The 17,659-nt window shown below is 48.0% G+C and overlaps 1 protein-coding gene across 1 annotated transcript in view; it reads right to left on the reverse strand.

Moving 5' to 3' along the window:
- The window catches only part of NR1I3 (nuclear receptor subfamily 1 group I member 3), a 58,412-nt gene extending 52,233 nt beyond the window's left edge, over positions 1-6,179 (reverse strand). The window contains exon 1 of the mRNA XM_077464029.1: positions 5,940-6,179. The gene's annotated coding sequence lies outside the window, so the exon portion shown is untranslated. The remainder of the gene's footprint in view (positions 1-5,939) is intronic.
- Positions 6,180-17,659: the final 11,480 nt, after the last annotated feature.

Here is a 17,659-nt window from a genome sequence, read left to right on the forward strand (position 1 = left end):
TGGCGCTCGGCGGAGGGTAAACGATCTTGTGAACAAAGTTTTTTTTTTTCCCTTCAATAAATGACATTCTGACATTTCTCCGGATAAAAATAAAGCACTCCGGCTTGTTTATATAAAGCGGAGAGAAGATGGAGGCGAGGGCTAAAAAAAGGATCTGGGGGGGGAGGGGGAGGGGGGCGTAGAGTCGGAGGAATTTGCGTCTTTCCAGCCCCGGGGGGATTTCGGTTTAGAAAACAAAATGTTTTTGTGCACTGGAGCTGCAGTAAGGCTTCACATGCCGCGCACTTCTAATTCCCTTTAAAATCTGATTCTGCGGCCTCATTCAGTCTCGTAGCGGCTCCTCTCCTGGACTGGAACGGCTTGCTCCGATCTCACCGCACACTGTGAGCTTCTCACAACGTGCACTAGAAGCTGCAGCAAGCCACACAGAGCCCCGCCCTCATTTCCTGGCTGGAGGACACCCAGCATCTTCCAGCCCTTTTCTCCCCAGCCTTGTCCCGTCCCTTTCATTCATTGTATTTCAATCGCGAAGGCTCAGCATCAGGCGCGGCCGGTGTCTTGTCATATAATGTCCTCCATCCGATAGTGTCCGCTGCGTACTGCGCATGCGCAGTACACAGCAACACAGATTCCGAAAATTGCCGAGGTTGAACGGTGCCTGCGCCGTGAGTCCAGGTTCTATCCCCACCATCCAAGTGGACATAGAGTAGGAATAAAAAAGAGCCGATCGCAGCGAGGCCGAGCCCGAAGCGTGGCGAGCGAAGCTCGCCCACGAGGGGCCCTCTAATATTCACAACCCTATGTCCGCTTGGATGGTGGGGCTACCACCTCCACTCACGGCGCAGGCGCCGTTCAGCTTCGGAGATTTTCCGAAGCTTCTTCTGCTCCGTACTGCGCATGCGCAGTACGGGGCGGACACTATTTGATGGCCGGACACTATACGGCAGAACACCGATATCTATGCAAATGCACCCTGCCTAGGAACGCCCACTCCTCCATACAGACACCCACACACCAAGGTTTTTTTTTTTTACATTTGCATAGCCCCTCCCACCCCGGCATCGGGGCCTACCGAAGGCAGGGTGCTCTGGTGTTTTCATGGAGCTTTGTGCCACCCCCTTGCTGACCCCTCCCACTAGCCGCCGTCTGCCTGCAATGCATAGAGAAGCACAGAGACCCGGCGAATGAGGTCTCCGGGTCTACTAGACCCTAAAACAAGGTGTAGAATTAAATTGGAAATTTATTTTATTATCATATTAATGAGGGGAGTTGGGAAACCAGCAAAGGCAAAAAATATAAGCATATTAAACCACAGCTTCTGCAATGTGGGTGTAAAAAATTAAAAGTAAATATAATACTAATAACCCTAAACAATACAATCTTATATAAGATGAAACCTGTTAGTGAAATTCCAGGAAGGTGATGCAATCCCTTGAAATCTGCAGATTTCCATTACGGCCGCTGTCACACCTACCCACCGCTGTAAAGAGAGGTAATATATGGCACACGGTGGAGGGAGTTTGCGTTACCCTCCGGTTATAATGACAGTCCAAGGTACAATTATGGTTGGTGCCAACTCTTCTTCACTGCGGTGCACCATCCTACACATACAGCAGGGCCAGAGTGTGAGAGGAAGAAGCAGCACAAAGAGCCAATCCGTTCATGCGCTGACAAGAAGCATGCTGCTAGGAGAATATACAAATTAAAACCAGCTTTTGCTGCAATATTTAGGTTAAATCCAGAGGTTTCCCTCCCACAATACTTCTTTTCTGCCACTGGATATTCTCAGTCTGATTGCCAGCCACTAGATGTCTTTGATCTGATGGCTAGCACTATTCACCTTCAATCCAGAGCTTTCCCCGGCAGTACATTCATTCTGCCACTAGATGTCCTCAGACGAATGGCCAGCCACTAGATGTCCTTGGTCTGATGGGCAGCAATACTCACCTTTAATCCAGAGAGTTTGCCCTGCAGTATATTCATTCTGCCACTAGATGTCCTCAGTCTGATGGCCAGCCACTAGATGTCTTCGGTCTGATGGCCAGCAATATACACCTTCAATCCAGAGAGTTTCCCCTGCAGTACATTCATTCTGCCACTAGATGTCCTCAGACTGATGTCTAGCAATACCCTCAATCCAGAGCTTTCCCCTGCAATACATTTATTCTGCCACTAGAAGACCTCATTCTGATGGCCAGCAATATTCCCCTTTAATCCAGAGGGTTTCCCCGCAGTACATTCATTCTGCCACTAGATGTCCTCAGTCTGATGGCCAGCAATACCCTCAATCCAGAGATTTCCCCAGCAATACCTTCATTCTGTCACAAGATGTCCTCGGTTTGATGGCCAGCAATACTCACCTTCAATCCAGAGTGTTTCCCCCCTCAGTACATTCATTCTGCCACTAGATGTCCTCAGTTTGATGGCCAGCAATGCCCTTAATCCAGAGATTTCCCCTGCAATACATTCATTCTGCCACTAGATGTCCTCGGTCTGATGGCCAGCAAGGCTCACCTTCAATCCAGACAGTTTCCCAGTAGTACATTCATTCTGCCACTAGATGTTCTTGATCTGATGGCCAGAACTATTCACCTTCAATCCAGAGGGTTTCCCCGTAGTACATTCATTCTGCCACTAGATGTCTGATGGCCAGCCACTAGATGTCCTTGGTCTGATGGCCAGCACTATTCACCTTCAATCCAGAGAGTTTCCCTCCTCAGTACATTCATTCTGCCACTAGATGTCCTCATTCTGATGGCCAACAATACTCACCTTCAATCCAGAGAGTTTCCCTGCAGTACATTATTTCTGCTACTAGAAGACCTCAGTCTGATGGCCAGCAATATTCTCTTTCGATCAAGAGAATTCCCACACAGTACATTCATTCTGCCACTAAATGTCCTCAGTCTGATGGCCAGCAATACTACCCTTCAATCCAAAGGGTTTCCCCGCAGTACATTCATTCTGCCACTTAATGTCCTCAGTCTGATGGCCAGCAATACCCTCAATCCAGAGATTTCCCCTGCAATACATTTATTCTGCCACTAGATGTCCTCGGTCTGATGTCCAGCAATACTCACCTTTAATCCAGAGAGTTTCCCCCATCAGTACATTTAATCTGCCACTAGATGTCCTCGGTCAAACGGCCAGCATTATTCACCCTCAATCCAGAGATTTCTCCCACCATATTTTCTGTCTGCCACTAGATGTCCTCAGTCTGATGAGCAGCATCATTTAACCCACTTCTTCTGTGTTCAGGTGATCCCGGACGCACCCCCAACCTGTGACTGGACAGTGAAAGGAGAAGCAGCACAGTGACGAGCTCATCTCTCTGTCACTCTGCTCTCTTCTCCTGTCAGCATGCTTCTTGTCAGCGCATGTACTGATTGGCTCCTTGTGCTGCTCCTTCCCCCCACAGTCTAGGCCCTGCTGTACAGAGACTGGAAGAGGCTGATACCAAATCACATTCAGATACTTATATTGCTTGTATTTGTAAACTACATATATACATGCAATATGCAGTAGCCCATTGCAGCCAATCATTGTTCCCAAATTCACTGATATAGCTTCAGCTTCCTGCTTCAGACGGCTGACTTTCCGCAGCTGATTACTCGGCAATGAGTGTGTGCGATGGATTACGATCGATGGACCCATGTGGGTATTTAATATGCTGGTGGGGTTGATATACTAAAGGGATAGAGGTGGTTCACTTAGATTAGTAAATAAGGTGGACGTGTGTTCATACTGAATGCCCAAATAGCGTAAGGACCAATTGACATTTTCGTGGTGCGTTAACGTGCGAAAGGTCGATCGTTAACATGCGTTGCATTGTAATAGGCTGCCAATGTACCGAAAAATCCCATTGGATGTGCCTCAAATTTTGTGTGTTGTGATGCGCTGTAACACGTGTGTGTTAGCACGCCATTAGACATAAATGGCACTGCAACGCAGTGTCGCATGTCACATGCGTTGCGGTAATACGCACTTTACCATAACGCAAAGATGTAAATGGGCTCTAAAAGGAATGATAAATACGCACACATTTTTCTGGCATGTGAATGGACGATCGCAGTGGTCCACTGCTTTAGGGCCCCATTCATACTACAGGATTATTAAATATGATCGGGCTGCCAAAGAAGAAAAAAAAAAGGGGGGCAAAAAATGGGCACGGCCCTATTTTCAGAACACGGTGCGCCACAACAGACATAAAAAATGGGCATGGCCCTATTTCCAAAATGCTACGGCCACAACGGGTGGAAAAAAGGGCATGACCCTCTTTACAAAACGTGACGAGTCACAATGGATGGGAAAAAACGGGCATTGCCCTAATTCCAAAATGCAGTGGGCACGATGGGTGGAAAAAATGGGCATGAGGCTATTTGCAAAAAGCACGTCGCGCCACAACGGGTGGAAAAAGTAGGCATGACCTAATTTTCAGAACACGGTGCGCTACGATGGATGGTAAAAATGGGCATGACCCTGTTTTCAGAACACAGCACGCTACGATGTATGGTAAAAATGGGCATGACACAATTTTCAGAACACGGTGTGCTACAATGGATGGTAAAAATGGGCATGACCCTGTTTTCAAAACATGGCGTACCACAATGAATTGAAAAAATGGGCGTGACCCTGTTTTCAAAATGCGGTGCACCACAATGGATCAAAAAAATGGGCATTACCCTATTTTCAAAACACAGCGTGCCACAATGGATAGAAAAAATTAACTTGACCCTGTTTTCAGAACACGATGCGCTACAATGGATGGAGAAAATGGGCATGACCTTGTTTCAGAACACGATGCGCTACCACTGATGGAAAAAATGGGCATGGCCCTGTTTTCAGAACATGGCGCGCTACAATGGATGGTAAAAATGGGCATGACCTTGTTTTAAGAACACGGTGCATTACGATGGATGTAATAACTTGGCATAACCCTATTTTAAAAGCGTGGTGTGCCACAACGGGTGTTAAAATGGGCATGACCCTGTTTTCAAAATGTGCTACACCACAATGGTTCAAAAACGTGGCGTGCCACAATGAATTGCAAAAATGGGCATGACCCTGTTTTCAAAATGTGGTGAACCACAATGGATGAAAAAAATGGGCATTACCCTATTTTCAAAACACGCCGTGCCACAATGGATAGAAAAAATTAACTTGACTCTGTTTTCAGAACGCGGCGTGCTACAATGGATCGAAAAAATGGGCATGACCCTGTTTTCAGAACACGATGCGCTACGATGGATGGAAAAAATGGGCATTACCCTGTTTTCAGAGCATGGCACTCTACAACAGATAAAAAAAATGGGCATGACTCTGTTTTCAGAACATGATGCGCTACGATGGATTAAAAAAAATGGGCACGACCCTGTTTTCAGAACACGATGCGCTACGATGGATAAAAAAAAATGGGCACGACCCTGTTTTCAGAACACGATGCGCTACGACTGGTGGAAAAAATGGGCACGATGTATGGCGCGGATATAAAAAAATGGGCATGACCTATTTTCAAAACGGAACACATCACAGTGGATGGTGGTGCTCTGCGTTGCGTTGCGTGGCGCTGCGTTGCGTGGCGCTGCGTTGCGTGGCACTGCATTACATTGCACTGCGTTACGTTGCGCTGCGTTACGTGGCGCTGCGTTACGTGGCACTGCGTTACGTGACTCTGCATTACGTGGCGCTACGTTACATTGCGCTGCGTTACGTTGCGCCGCGTTACGTTGCGTTGCGCTTTACTGTACAGTGCATTGGACGCCATTCTCACCCCAACACACTGCATAGGAAGCAGGTGCATTGGCATGTGTCGCGACAGCGTGCGATTTAGCGCACAAGCGTGAATGAGCCCCTAATAAATCAACCCCGCCACATAGAAATAGAACTCTCCGGCAGCGGGCGCAGTGCATGAGGCACGGTGCAAAAGGTCAGACAATTACCTGTATATTGCAGCAAATGTTGCTTATCGGTTACCAATCAGTCCTGGAGATCCGGGGGATGCGGTTTACGAGGGGCTCCACCTTTCCAGCGCTCTACCATTCCCAAATCCTCTGCACGGCATGGGAACACCTGTGTGACATCGGTGAGTAAATCCTTCTGTGTGCGGAGCTGTCACTCTACAAAACAGTGGCAGAGCGCAGAGATTACCCACAATTCCCTGGAATGAGGCCAGACTCGCAGGATGAGTACAGAACACGCTGTACCTGTTTTTATGTAATGCGGTGTACCTGCCCCGCCCACCCCCAGCTGTTCACCTGCGAGGTTGCCGCTGGTGCCAAAGACAACAACCTGCCTGGCAGCGGGCATTATGGGAGATGTAGTCTTGGGGAAGACGGGACGTTGCATGTCCCTTTAAGAAGTTTCAGTGCCTTAAAGTATCTTCCCACCCCCAAGAGGACTTTGATCCGTCGGCTTCGACACGCCATTCTGAAACTTTTACTAAACACATTCCATTTTCTGTTTTGCTTCCTGAAAGTATAACTGAAGGGAGAACTTTTTCTCTTTGAAACTGGAGAGAGTGGGGTGAGGTTAGAACACCTGTAGGGTCTTTATTGCCGTCAGTGTAACCCGTTCGGGCAAATTCACGCTCTCTAGTGGCCCTGATCACCAACGTCACCGGAAATGAACGTGAGGGGTGAATATTGAATGTTGGGTTGTCACCAAAACAGGAAGAGAGGGAAAATTCATGACAACTATAAAGTGGGGTGGGGTTAGAACAGTGGCGGCCCGTGCACTGTGGGCGCACGGGCGCCGCCCCCCCCTCCCCATCCATGTGCCTGGCCCCTTTCAGGACACCGGGCGCATGGATTCCTATGGCGGGGGTGGGAGGGGGTGGTATTTTTTGAAGCACCTGATTAGAGCCAGAGGCTCTAATAGGCTTCAAAATAGGATGGGCTCGGGGCGCAGAGAGTGTGCCCTGATCCCACCCAATTGTGTGAAGATAGTATATTAATGGAGACACAGTGATTGCTGGAGACACAGGGGTCTCAGGAGTTTCTGGGGGCACAGAGGTCTAGGAGCTCTCAGGATTTCTGGGGCACAGAGGTCTAGGAGCTCTCAGGATTTCTGGGGCACAGAGGTCTAGGAGCTCTCAGGAGTTTCTAGGGCACAGAGGTCCAGGGGCTCTCAGGAGTTTCTAGGGCACAGAGGTCCAGGGGCTCTCAGGAGTTTCTAGGGCACAGAGGTCTAGAAGCTCTCAGGAGTTTCTAGGGCACAGAGGTCTAGGAGCTCTCAGGAGTTTCTAGGGCACAGAGGTCCAGGGGCTCTCAGGAGTTTCTAGGGCACAGAGGTCCAGGGGCTCTCAGGAGTTTCTAGGGCACAGAGGTCTAGAAGCTCTCAGGAGTTTATAGGGCACAGAGGTCTAGGAGCTCTCAGGAGTTTCTAGGGCACAGAGGTCCAGGGGCTCTCAGGATTTCTGGGGCACAGAGGTCTAGGACTGCTCTCAGAAGTTTCTAGGGTACAGAGGTCTAGGGGCTCTCAGGAGTTTCTGGGGCACAGAGGTCTAGGAGCTCTCAGGAGTTTCTGGGGCACAGAGGTCCAGGGACTCTCAGGAGTTTCTAGGGCACAGAGGTCTAGGAGCTCTCAGGAGTTTGTAGGGCACAGAGGTCCAGGGGCTCTCAGGAGTTGCTAGGGCACAGAGGTCTAGGAGCTCTCGGGAGTTTCTGAGGCACAGAGGTCTAGGAGCTCTCAGAAGTTTCTGGGACACAGAGGTCTAGGAGCTCTCAGGAGTTTCTAGGGCACAGAGGTCCAGGGGCTCTCAGGAGTTTCTAGGGCACAGAGGTCTAGGAGCTCTCAGGAGTTTCTGGGGCACGGAGGACTAGGGGCTCTCAGGAGTTTCTAGGGCACAGAGGTCTAGGAGCTCTCAGGAGTTTCTGGGGCACGGAGGACTAGGGGCTCTCAGGAGTTTCTGGGGCACAGAGAACTAGGAGCTCTCAGGAGTTTCTAGGGCACAGAGGTCTAGGAGCTCTCAGGAGTTTCTGGGGCACAGAGGTCTAGGAGCTCTCAGGAGTTTCTAGGGCACAGAGGTCTAGGGGCTCTCAGGAGTTTCTGATGAGTTTCTGGGGGACAGAGGTCCAGGGACTCTCAGGAGTTTCTAGGGCACAGAGGTCTAGGAGCTCTCAGGAGTTTGTAGGGCACAGAGGTCCAGGGGCTCTCAGGAGTTGCTAGGGCACAGAGGTCTAGGAGCTCTCGGGAGTTTCTGAGGCACAGAGGTCTAGGAGCTCTCAGAAGTTTCTGGGACACAGAGGTCTAGGAGCTCTCAGGAGTTTCTAGGGCACAGAGGTCTAGGAGCTCTCAGGAGTTTCTGGGGCACGGAGGACTAGGGGCTCTCAGGAGTTTCTGGGGCACAGAGAACTAGGAGCTCTCAGGAGTTTCTAGGGCACAGAGGTCTAGGAGCTCTCAGGAGTTTCTGGGGCACAGAGGTCTAGGAGCTCTCAGGAGTTTCTAGGGCACAGAGGTCTAGGGGCTCTCAGGAGTTTCTGATGAGTTTCTGGGGGACAGAGGTCTAGGGGCTCTCAGGAGTTTTTGGGGCACAGAGGTCTAGGAGCTCTCAGGAGTTTCTAGGGCACAGAGGTCTAGGAGCTCTCAGGAGTTTCTGGGGCACAGAGGTCTAGGAGCTCTCAGGAGTTTCTAGGGCACAGAGGTCTAGGAGCTCTCAGGAGTTTCTGGGGCACAGAGGACTAGGGGCTCTCAGGAGTTTCTGGGGCACAGAGAACTAGGAGCTCTCAGAAGTTTCTGGGGCACAGAGGTCTAGGAGCTCTCAGGAGTTTCTGGGGCATGGAGGACTAGGAGCTCTCAGGAGTTTCTGGGGCACAGTGGTCCAGGGGCTCTCAGGAGTTGCTAGGGCACAGAGGTCTAGGAGCTCTCAGGAGTTTCTGGGGCACAGAGGTCTAGGAGCTCTCAGGAGTTTCTGGGGCACAGAGGTCTAGGAACTCTCAGGAGTTTCTAGGGCACAGAGGTCTAGAGGCTCTCAGGAGTTTCTAGGGCACAGAGGTCTAGGGGCTCTCAGGAGTTTCTAGGGCACAGAGGTCTAGGAGCTCTCAGGAGTTTCTGGGGCACAGAGGTCTAGGCGCTCTCAGGAGTTTCTGGGGCACAGAGGTCTAGGAGCTCTCAGGAGTTTCTAGGGCACAGAGGTCTAGGGGCTCTCAGGAGTTACTGATGAGTTTCTGGGGGACAGAGGTCTAGGGGCTCTCAGGAGTTTCTGGGGCACAGAGGTCTAGGGGCTCTCAGGAGTTTCTGGGGCACAGAGGTCTAGGGGCTCTCAGGAGTTTCTGGGGCACAGAGGTCTAGGAGCTCTCAGGAGTTTCTAGGGCACAGGGGTCTAGGGCCTCTCAGGAATTTCTAGGGCACAGAGGTCTAGGGGCTCTCAGGAGTTTCTAGGGGCTCTCAGGAGTTTCTAGGGCACAGAGGTCTACGGGCTCTCATGAGTTTCTAGGGCATAGAGGTCTAGGGCCTCTCAGGAGTTTCTAGGGCACAGAGGACTAGGAGCTCTCAGGAGTTTCTAGGGCACAGAGGTCTAGGGGCTCTCAGAAGTTTCTAGGGCACAGAGGTCTAGGGGCTCTCAGGAGTTTCTAAGGCACAGAGGTCTAGGGGCTCTCAGAAGTTTCTAGGGCACAGAGGACTAGGGTCTCTCAGGAGTTTCTAGGGCACAGAGGACTAGGGGCTCCCAGAAGTTTCTAGGGCACAGAGGACTAGGGGCTCTCAGGAGTTTCTAGGGCACAGAGGTCTAGGGCCTCTCAGGAGTCTCTGGACACTGGGAAACACATTTCCTATAGTAGCACCCTCTTTGATTGGCTTTGTCCCAGACCTCCAGAAGTGCCAGCAGCCATGTGCGAAAGAGGAGACCCAACGCTGGGCCGGGAACAGGTGAGTGCGCAACAGGTAATTGTTACGCACAGCTCACATTTCGATTGCCATTTTCCTACCACTCAAACTCAACTTAGTAAATTGTACAACCAGATTGTAACATGTTTGGCTGTCTTGACTCTCCGATGTCTTTCAGATCCCTAAATATTGAACCTGGTGTAAAATTCTGTACGGATCCAATCGGGTCACAGCTCCTATGCTACCCTGTACCGTGTGCACAAACCGTAGGCTGAACTCTGGGGGAAAAAAAATGTTGTCTAAAAATAGCGCAAAATCTACCGGCTGGATACGGCGGCATGACGCCCGGAGCGTCGGGGGATTTCAAGTCTATTTGCGCGTGTCCCCGGAGGGATAATGTATTCCCCGGGCTCCGTACTGACACTGCACTCAGCCACGCATAAAAATTGTCACAAGTCGGGATGGTGTTAATACGAGAGAAGACAATTATCAGCGCTCAGAGGACGCTTTGTAACCATCATTAAAATCGCTGCGTCACTTGTGCCCCCAATTTTGTTTGTGCTTTTCATTTATTTATTTTTTTCCCTAAACCTCAATACAGAATTTTATGAAGGTAACAAGGACAAAAAGAAAAAAAAGTCTTATATGAAATATAATAAGGAAATGTAATAAGGATTATTAAAATGATTAAATATTATTCTCAATGGATCTTTTAAAAAACAGGGATCGATTTATAAAATATTCGCTGGACGAATGTCACAAGCATCTGGTCAACCGTAAAGGAATATTCCATGTATTTTGTCTAATAGGTTAATTTTCCTATGGTCCCCAGCTCCATCTGGTGGCCATAATGTGGTATTTTCCCTATTTGAGGTATTTCTGAAAAAATACCACAGTATGGCCACTAGATGGAGCTGATGATCATAGGAATTGTATACAAGTAAGTGCATGCCAAGGACTGTTTGATGATTCGAGGCTTTACAACTACTTTAAAGAGGATTAAAGTAGAACTCCAGCCAAAAAAAAATGTTAAATAACCAAATTTCACTGTAATATTCAGATTCAATTCAGGGATGTCTGCTGCGGTTCTTTTTTCTGCCACTAGATGTCCTCAGTCTGATAACCAGGTTAATTCAACCCACTTTTCCCCAGGTCATCCTGAACCCGCACTGAGCATATGACTTCATATGGGAAATAACAACACCAGCTTGTGCTGTAATATTCAGCTTCAATCACGAGATGTCCCCTGCAGTACTTTTATTCTGCCACTAGATGTCCTCAGTCTGATGTCCAGCATCATTTAATCCTCTTCCTCTGAACAAAGGTCATCCCAGACCAGCCTCCAACCTGTCTCTCTGTCACTCTGCTCTCCCCTCCTATGATCAGCTAAAAATAACAAGTTAAATAACCAACTTTTACTGTAATATTCAGATTCAATCCAGAAGTCTCTGTAGGAGTTCTTTCTTTCTGCCACTAGATGTCCTCAGTCTGATGACCAGGTTCCTTCAACCCACTTCATCTGAGCCCAAGTGATCCTGGGCCCTGCCCCCAGCATGTGACCTCACAATGGAAAGAAAAGCAGCAGAGCAATGAGCTCATCTTTCTGTCTCTATGCTCTCCCCTCCTATGAGCCGATTTCCATCATCTTCCTTCCCTTTTTCTTCCCCAGGATCTCCATTATCTTCCTTCCCTTGTTCTTCTCCAGAAGATCTCCATCATCTTCCTTCCCTTGTTCTTCTCCAGAAGATCTCCATCATCTTCCTTCCCTTGTTCTTCTCCAGAAGAACTCCATCATCTTCCTTCCCTTGTTCTTCTCCAGAAGAACTCCATCATCTTCCTTCCCTTGTTCTTCTCCAGAAGAACTCCATCATCTTCCTTCCCTTGTTCTTCTCCAGAAGAACTCCATCATCTTCCTTCCCTTGTTCTTCTTCAGAAGATTTCCATCATCTTCCTTCCCTTGTTCTTCTCCAGGATCTCCATCATCTTCCTTCCCTTGTTCTTCTCCAGGATCTCCATCATCTTCCTTCCCTTGTACTTCTCCAGAAGATCTCCATCATCTTCCTTCCCTTGTTCTTCTCCAGGATCTCCATCATCTTCCTTCCCTTGTTCTTCTCCAGGATCTCCATCATCTTCCTTCCCTTGTTCTTCTCCGGAATCTCCATCATATTCCTTCCCTTATTCTTCTCCAGAAGATCGCCATCATCTCCCTTCCCTTGTTCTTCTCCAGGATCTCCATCATATTCCTTCCCTTGTTCTTCTCCAGGATCTCCATCATCTTCCTTCTCTTGTTCTTCTCCAGGATCTCCATCATCTCCCTTCCCTTGTCTTCCTTCCCTTGTTCTTCCCCAGGTTCTCCATCATCTTCCTTCCCTTGTTCTTCCCCAGGATCTCCATCATCTTCCTTCTCTTGTTCTTCTCCAGAAGATCTCAATCATCTTCCTTCTCTTGTTCTTCTCTAGAAGCTCTCCATCATCTTCCTTCCCTTGTTCTTCTCCAGGATCTCCATCATCTTCCTTCCCTTGTTCTTCTCCAAAAGATCTCCATCATCTTCCTTCCCTTGTTCTTCTCCAGGATCTCCATCATCTTCCTTCCCTTGTTCTTCTCCAGGATCTCCATCAACCAGTAATATTCAGATTCAATCCAGAAGTCTCCATAACTGTTCTTTCTTTCTGTCACTAGATGTCCTCAGTCTGATGACCAGGTTCCTTCAACCCACTTCACCTGAGCCCAGGTGATCCTGGGCCCTGCCCCCAGCATGTGACCTCACAATGGAAAGAAAATCAGCATAGCGATGAGCTCATCTCTCTGCTCTCCCCTCCTATGAGCCGATTGGCTCTTTGTGCTGCTTCTTCTCAGACTCCAGCCCTGCTGTACAGAGACTGCAAGAGGCTGCCGCCAGAGGGCATTCTGGTACTTCTGCTTGTATTTAAATAAAAATGAATAATAATTGGTTACAATGAGAATGGATTGTATAGGTAGGCCGACGCATTGCGTAGTTTCGGCCAATCTAAAGCAGATTGTACAGGGATTGTACAATCAGATTGTAAAGTGTATTGCCACACACACACACACACACACAGATAGAAAACGTATCATTTCCCCCAGCCTGCAACAATAAAAGAGAGGAAATAAAATGTATTATGGAGAGAAGAATAGAAGAGGGGAAGGAGACGGAGAGAAACATGTGGGAGGATTAATGTATTCAGTGTGGAAAATACAGACGGATTGTCAGACCGAATCTGTCAGTGCGGGGCTGTGAGAGTCTCACTGAAGCAGTTAAAAAAAGAAAAAAAATGATCTGCAAAAAAAAAAGAAAAGGCGCACGCCTGTCATTTTAAAACCAGAAATGACTGAAAATGATGTTGCTGGGGCTCCTAAGGCGTCTCGCGTGTCCCGGCTGACCCAGAGGGCAAAGGTCAGTGTCAGCAGGAAGGTCTAATTAGCTCTATCAGAAGATTAAACTGTAATCGTATTCTTTTGGCTCACCAACCAGCCAAATCATTGTCTTTGCTGCTGTTGCTCTTCCTCGTGTGTCTGAACATGAGGGCAAAGGTCAGAGTCATCAGGAAGATCTAATTAGCGCTGTCAGGTGATTAACACCGCGGTCGCACGGTGCTGCCGCCTTGTCCTTGGCTGGATATTAAGAGACGTCATATTGTTAACGGGTCCGGCTCTCGCTCCTGTGCGCCCCCTATGGACCGGAGCAATTCCTACATTCCTGCTGATTATTAACCAAGAACTTTGTGACACTCAAATGCTATCTTTATTCTCCAAAAATCATCCACTACATAATGACCCGGTAATCTCATCTTCATGAAATCGAATCTTACTGCGTTTTTTCCCCCCGTCTGATCAATGTTTATAAACAACGTTACTTTGTATCTCTCTATCTCCTGTCTGATCAATGTTTATAAACATTAAACAATGTAACTTTGTATCTCTCTTTCTCTTTTCTGACCAATGTTTATAAGCGATGTTACTTTGTATCTCTCTGTCTCCCTTCTGATCAATGCTTATGAACAATGTAACTTTGTATCTCTCTTTCTCCTGTCTGATCAATGTTTATAAACAATGTTACTTTGTATCTCTCTATCTCCCATCTGATCAATGTTTATGAACAATGTTACTTTGTATCTCTCTGTCTCCCTTCTGATCAATGCTTATGAACAATGTTACTTTGTATCTCTCTGTCTCCCTTCTGATCAATGCTTATGAACAATGTAACTTTGTAGCAAATGGTGGACACCAGACCCGGCTGTCACAGGATTCTTGGTTGTGGGGCCTCCCTCCTATTTTAGCCTTAAAGGGAAACTCTTATCACAATCTGTGGATTTCTTTTTCCTGATTTCCCTCTTTAGATCCAATGTGCTGAGGAGGAGGAATGAAAGAAAACTCATAATGTCTGCACAGGTTCCTGACAGTTAGAGGCACATAATAATTTTTTTTCCAGAAATAATAATGAGGAGCTGTTATGTGGTCATCTGACATACAAGTCTTGCTCCATGAACTCCAGAAATGGGTCATTCCCTTGTTCTTCTCCAGAAGTTCTCCATCATCTTCCTTCCTTTGTTCTTCTCCAGAAGATCTCCATCAACTTCCTTCCCTTGTTCTCCCCCAGGATCTCCACCATCTTCCTTCCCTTGTTCTTCTCCAGAAGATCTTCATCATCTCCCTTCCCTTGTTCTTCTCCAGGCTCTCCATCATCTTCCTTTCCTTGTTCTTCTCCAGAAGATCTCCATCATCTTCCTTCCCTTGTTCTTCTCCAGGATCTCCATCATCTTCCTTCCCTTGTTCTTCCCCAGGATCTCCATCATCTTCCTTCCCTTGTTCTTCTCCAGAAGATCTCCATCATCTTCCTTCCCTTGTTCTTCCCCAGGATCTCCATCATCTTCCTTCCCTTGTTCTTCTCCAGAAGATCTTCATCATCTTCCTTCCCTTGTTCTTCTCCAGGCTCTCCATCATCTTCCTTTCCTTGTTCTTCTCCAGAAGATCTCCATCATCTTCCTTCCCTTGTTCTTCTCCAGGATCTCCATCATCTTCCTTCCCTTTTTCTTCCCCAGGATCTCCATCATCTTCCTTCACTTGTTCTTCCCCAGGATCTCCATCATCTTCCCTTCCTTTGTTCTTCTCCAGAAGATCTCCATCATCTTCTTTTCCTTGTTCTTCTCAAGAAGATCTCCATCATCTTCCTTCCCTTGTTCTTCCCCAGGATCTCCATCATCTTCCTTCCCTTGTTCTTCTCCAGAAGATCTCCATCATCTTCCTTTCCTTGTTCTTCTCAAGAAGATCTCCATCATCTTCCTTCCCTTGTTCTTCCCCAGGATCTCCATCATCTTCCTTCCCTTGTTCTTCTCCAGAAGATCTTCATCATCTCCCTTGTTCTTCTCCAGGCTCTCCATCATCTTCCTTCCCTTGTTCTTCCCCAGGATCTCCATCATCTTCCTTCCCTTGTTCTTCTCCAGAAGATCTCCATCATCTTCCTTCCCTTGTTCTTCTCAAGAAGATCTCCATCATCTTCCTTCCCTTTTTCTTTCCCAGAAGATCTCCATCATCTTCCTTCCCCATCCATTCATTAAATGCTGAATATTAATCCCCCCGTCATTCACCCTTTCCTCTCCAAACCTGACAATGATGTCAATGAAGGCTGACAAGCAAACGAAAAAATAAAAAGCAAATGTAAAAATTCCCTTTAATCATCGTCAAATGCAATCCCATCAACCCCCGGGAGGGCGAAGCATGGCGACTGGCCAAACGCGGCATCTGACGATCCAGCTGTTAAAATCCTCTCTGAGAGCCGAGCGCAGGGAGGGGGGAGCGGGGGGCATTAAACCCTTCTGTGCCAGAGACTGCACCATCCCTGAACATTACATACCATGGATCAGTCAAGGGGGGTCGTTTTTTTTTTGGGGGGGGGGGTAGTTTGTACAATTCACTTTGTATCAGTGTGAGAAAGATCCTTATCCATAGAGATTATCTAATGATTTAGTGATAATCCATTGTTAGGAGAAGAAAAGAAAGAAAACCCCTGTCCCTGGACTCACCTTGTACCCCATTTATATTATCCCTCCCCCCCCAATATTGTCCCTGAACTGACCTCGTACCCCATTTATATTATCCCTTACCCCCCCCCCCCAATATTGTCCCTGAACTGACCTTGTACCCCATTTATATTATCACTTACCCCCCTGATAATATCCCTGGACTGACCTCATATCCTCAACTGACCTCATATCCTCTTTATATTATCCTTTTCCCCCTGATAATGTCACTGGACTGACCTTGTACCTCCTCTATAGTATCCCTTACCCCCCCCTCCCCCATAATGTCCCTGGACTGACCTTGTACCCACATTATATTATCCCTTACCCCCTGATAATGTTCCTGGGATGACCTCTTATCCCCATTATAATAACCCTTACCCCCGATAATATCCCTGGACTGACCTTGTATCCCCTTTATATTATCCCTTACCCCCGATAATGTCCCTGGACTCACCCCATACCCCTTTTATATAATCTCTTACCCCCAATAATGTCCCTGGACTGACCTCATACCCCATTTATATTATCCCTTACCCCTGATAATGTCCCTGGACTGACCTCATACCCCATTTATATTATCCCTTACCCCTGATAATGTCCCTGGACTGACCTCATACCCCATTTATATCATCCCTTACCCCTGATAATGTCCCTGGACTGACCTCATAACCCATTTATATCACCCCTTACCCCTGATAATGTCCCTGGACTGACCTCATACCCCATTTATATTATCCCTTACCCCCGATAATGTCCCTGGACTGACTCATACCCCATTTATATTATCACTTACCCCTGATAATGTCCCTGGACTGACGTTGTACCCCTTTTATATTATCCCTAACCCCCCAAATAATGTCCCTGGACTGACCTTGTACCCCCTTTTTTTAATATCCCTTACACCTGTTAATGCCTCTGGACTGAACTTGGAGAGAATGGAGAGAGAGGGATAAAAGAGAGAGGGAAAAGAGGAGAGAGAGAGAGGTGAAGGAGAGAAAGGGGAGAGAAATGGATGACAGAGAGAGAGAGAGAGGGATGATGGAGAGACTGGCAGATAGAGAGAGGGATGACAGAGAAAGAGGGGGAGAGTGATGAAGGCGAGAAAGGGGAGAGAAAGAGAGAGAGCGAGAGAGGGGGAGAGAGAGAGGGATGGTTGAGAGAGGGGGAGAGAGAGAGAGTGATGATGGAGAAGGGGGGAGAGAGAGAGGGATGATGGAGAGAGAGGGGAGTGAGTGATGAATGAGAGAGTGGGGGGGGGAGAGAAAGAGAGAGAGAGAGAGGGGAGAGAGAGAGGAATGATGGAGGTAATGAGAGAGAGAGAGAGAGAGAGAGATGAAGGACAGGGGGAGAGAGAGAGGAGAGAGGGGGAGAGAGAGAGGGGAGAGAGAGAGGAGAGAGAGGGGGGAGAGAGAGAGGGATATGAAGGAGAGAGGGGAGAGAGAGGGATATGAAGGAGAGAGGGGAGAGAGAGAGAGGGATATGAAGGAGAGAGAGGGATATGAAGGAGAGAGAGAGGGATATGAAGGAGAGAGAGGAGAGAGAGGGATATGAAGGAGAGAGGAGAGAGGGGGATATGAAGGAGAGAGAGGAGAGAGAGGGATATGAAGGAGAGAGAGAGGGATATGAAGGAGAGAGAGGGATATGAAGGAGAGAGAGAGGGATATGAAGGAGAGAGAGGGATATGAAGGAGAGAGGAGAGAGAGAGAGAGGGATATGAAGGAGAGAGAGGGGGGAGAGAGAGGGATATGAAGGAGAGAGAGGGGAGAGGGATATGAAGGAGAGAGGAGAGAGAGAGG

This window comes from Lithobates pipiens, unplaced genomic scaffold (genome assembly GCF_037356315.1).
Source record: "Lithobates pipiens isolate NorthernLeopardFrog02 unplaced genomic scaffold, aLitPip1_a1.2 Scaffold_30, whole genome shotgun sequence".
Classification (NCBI taxonomy): domain Eukaryota; kingdom Metazoa; phylum Chordata; class Amphibia; order Anura; family Ranidae; genus Lithobates; species Lithobates pipiens.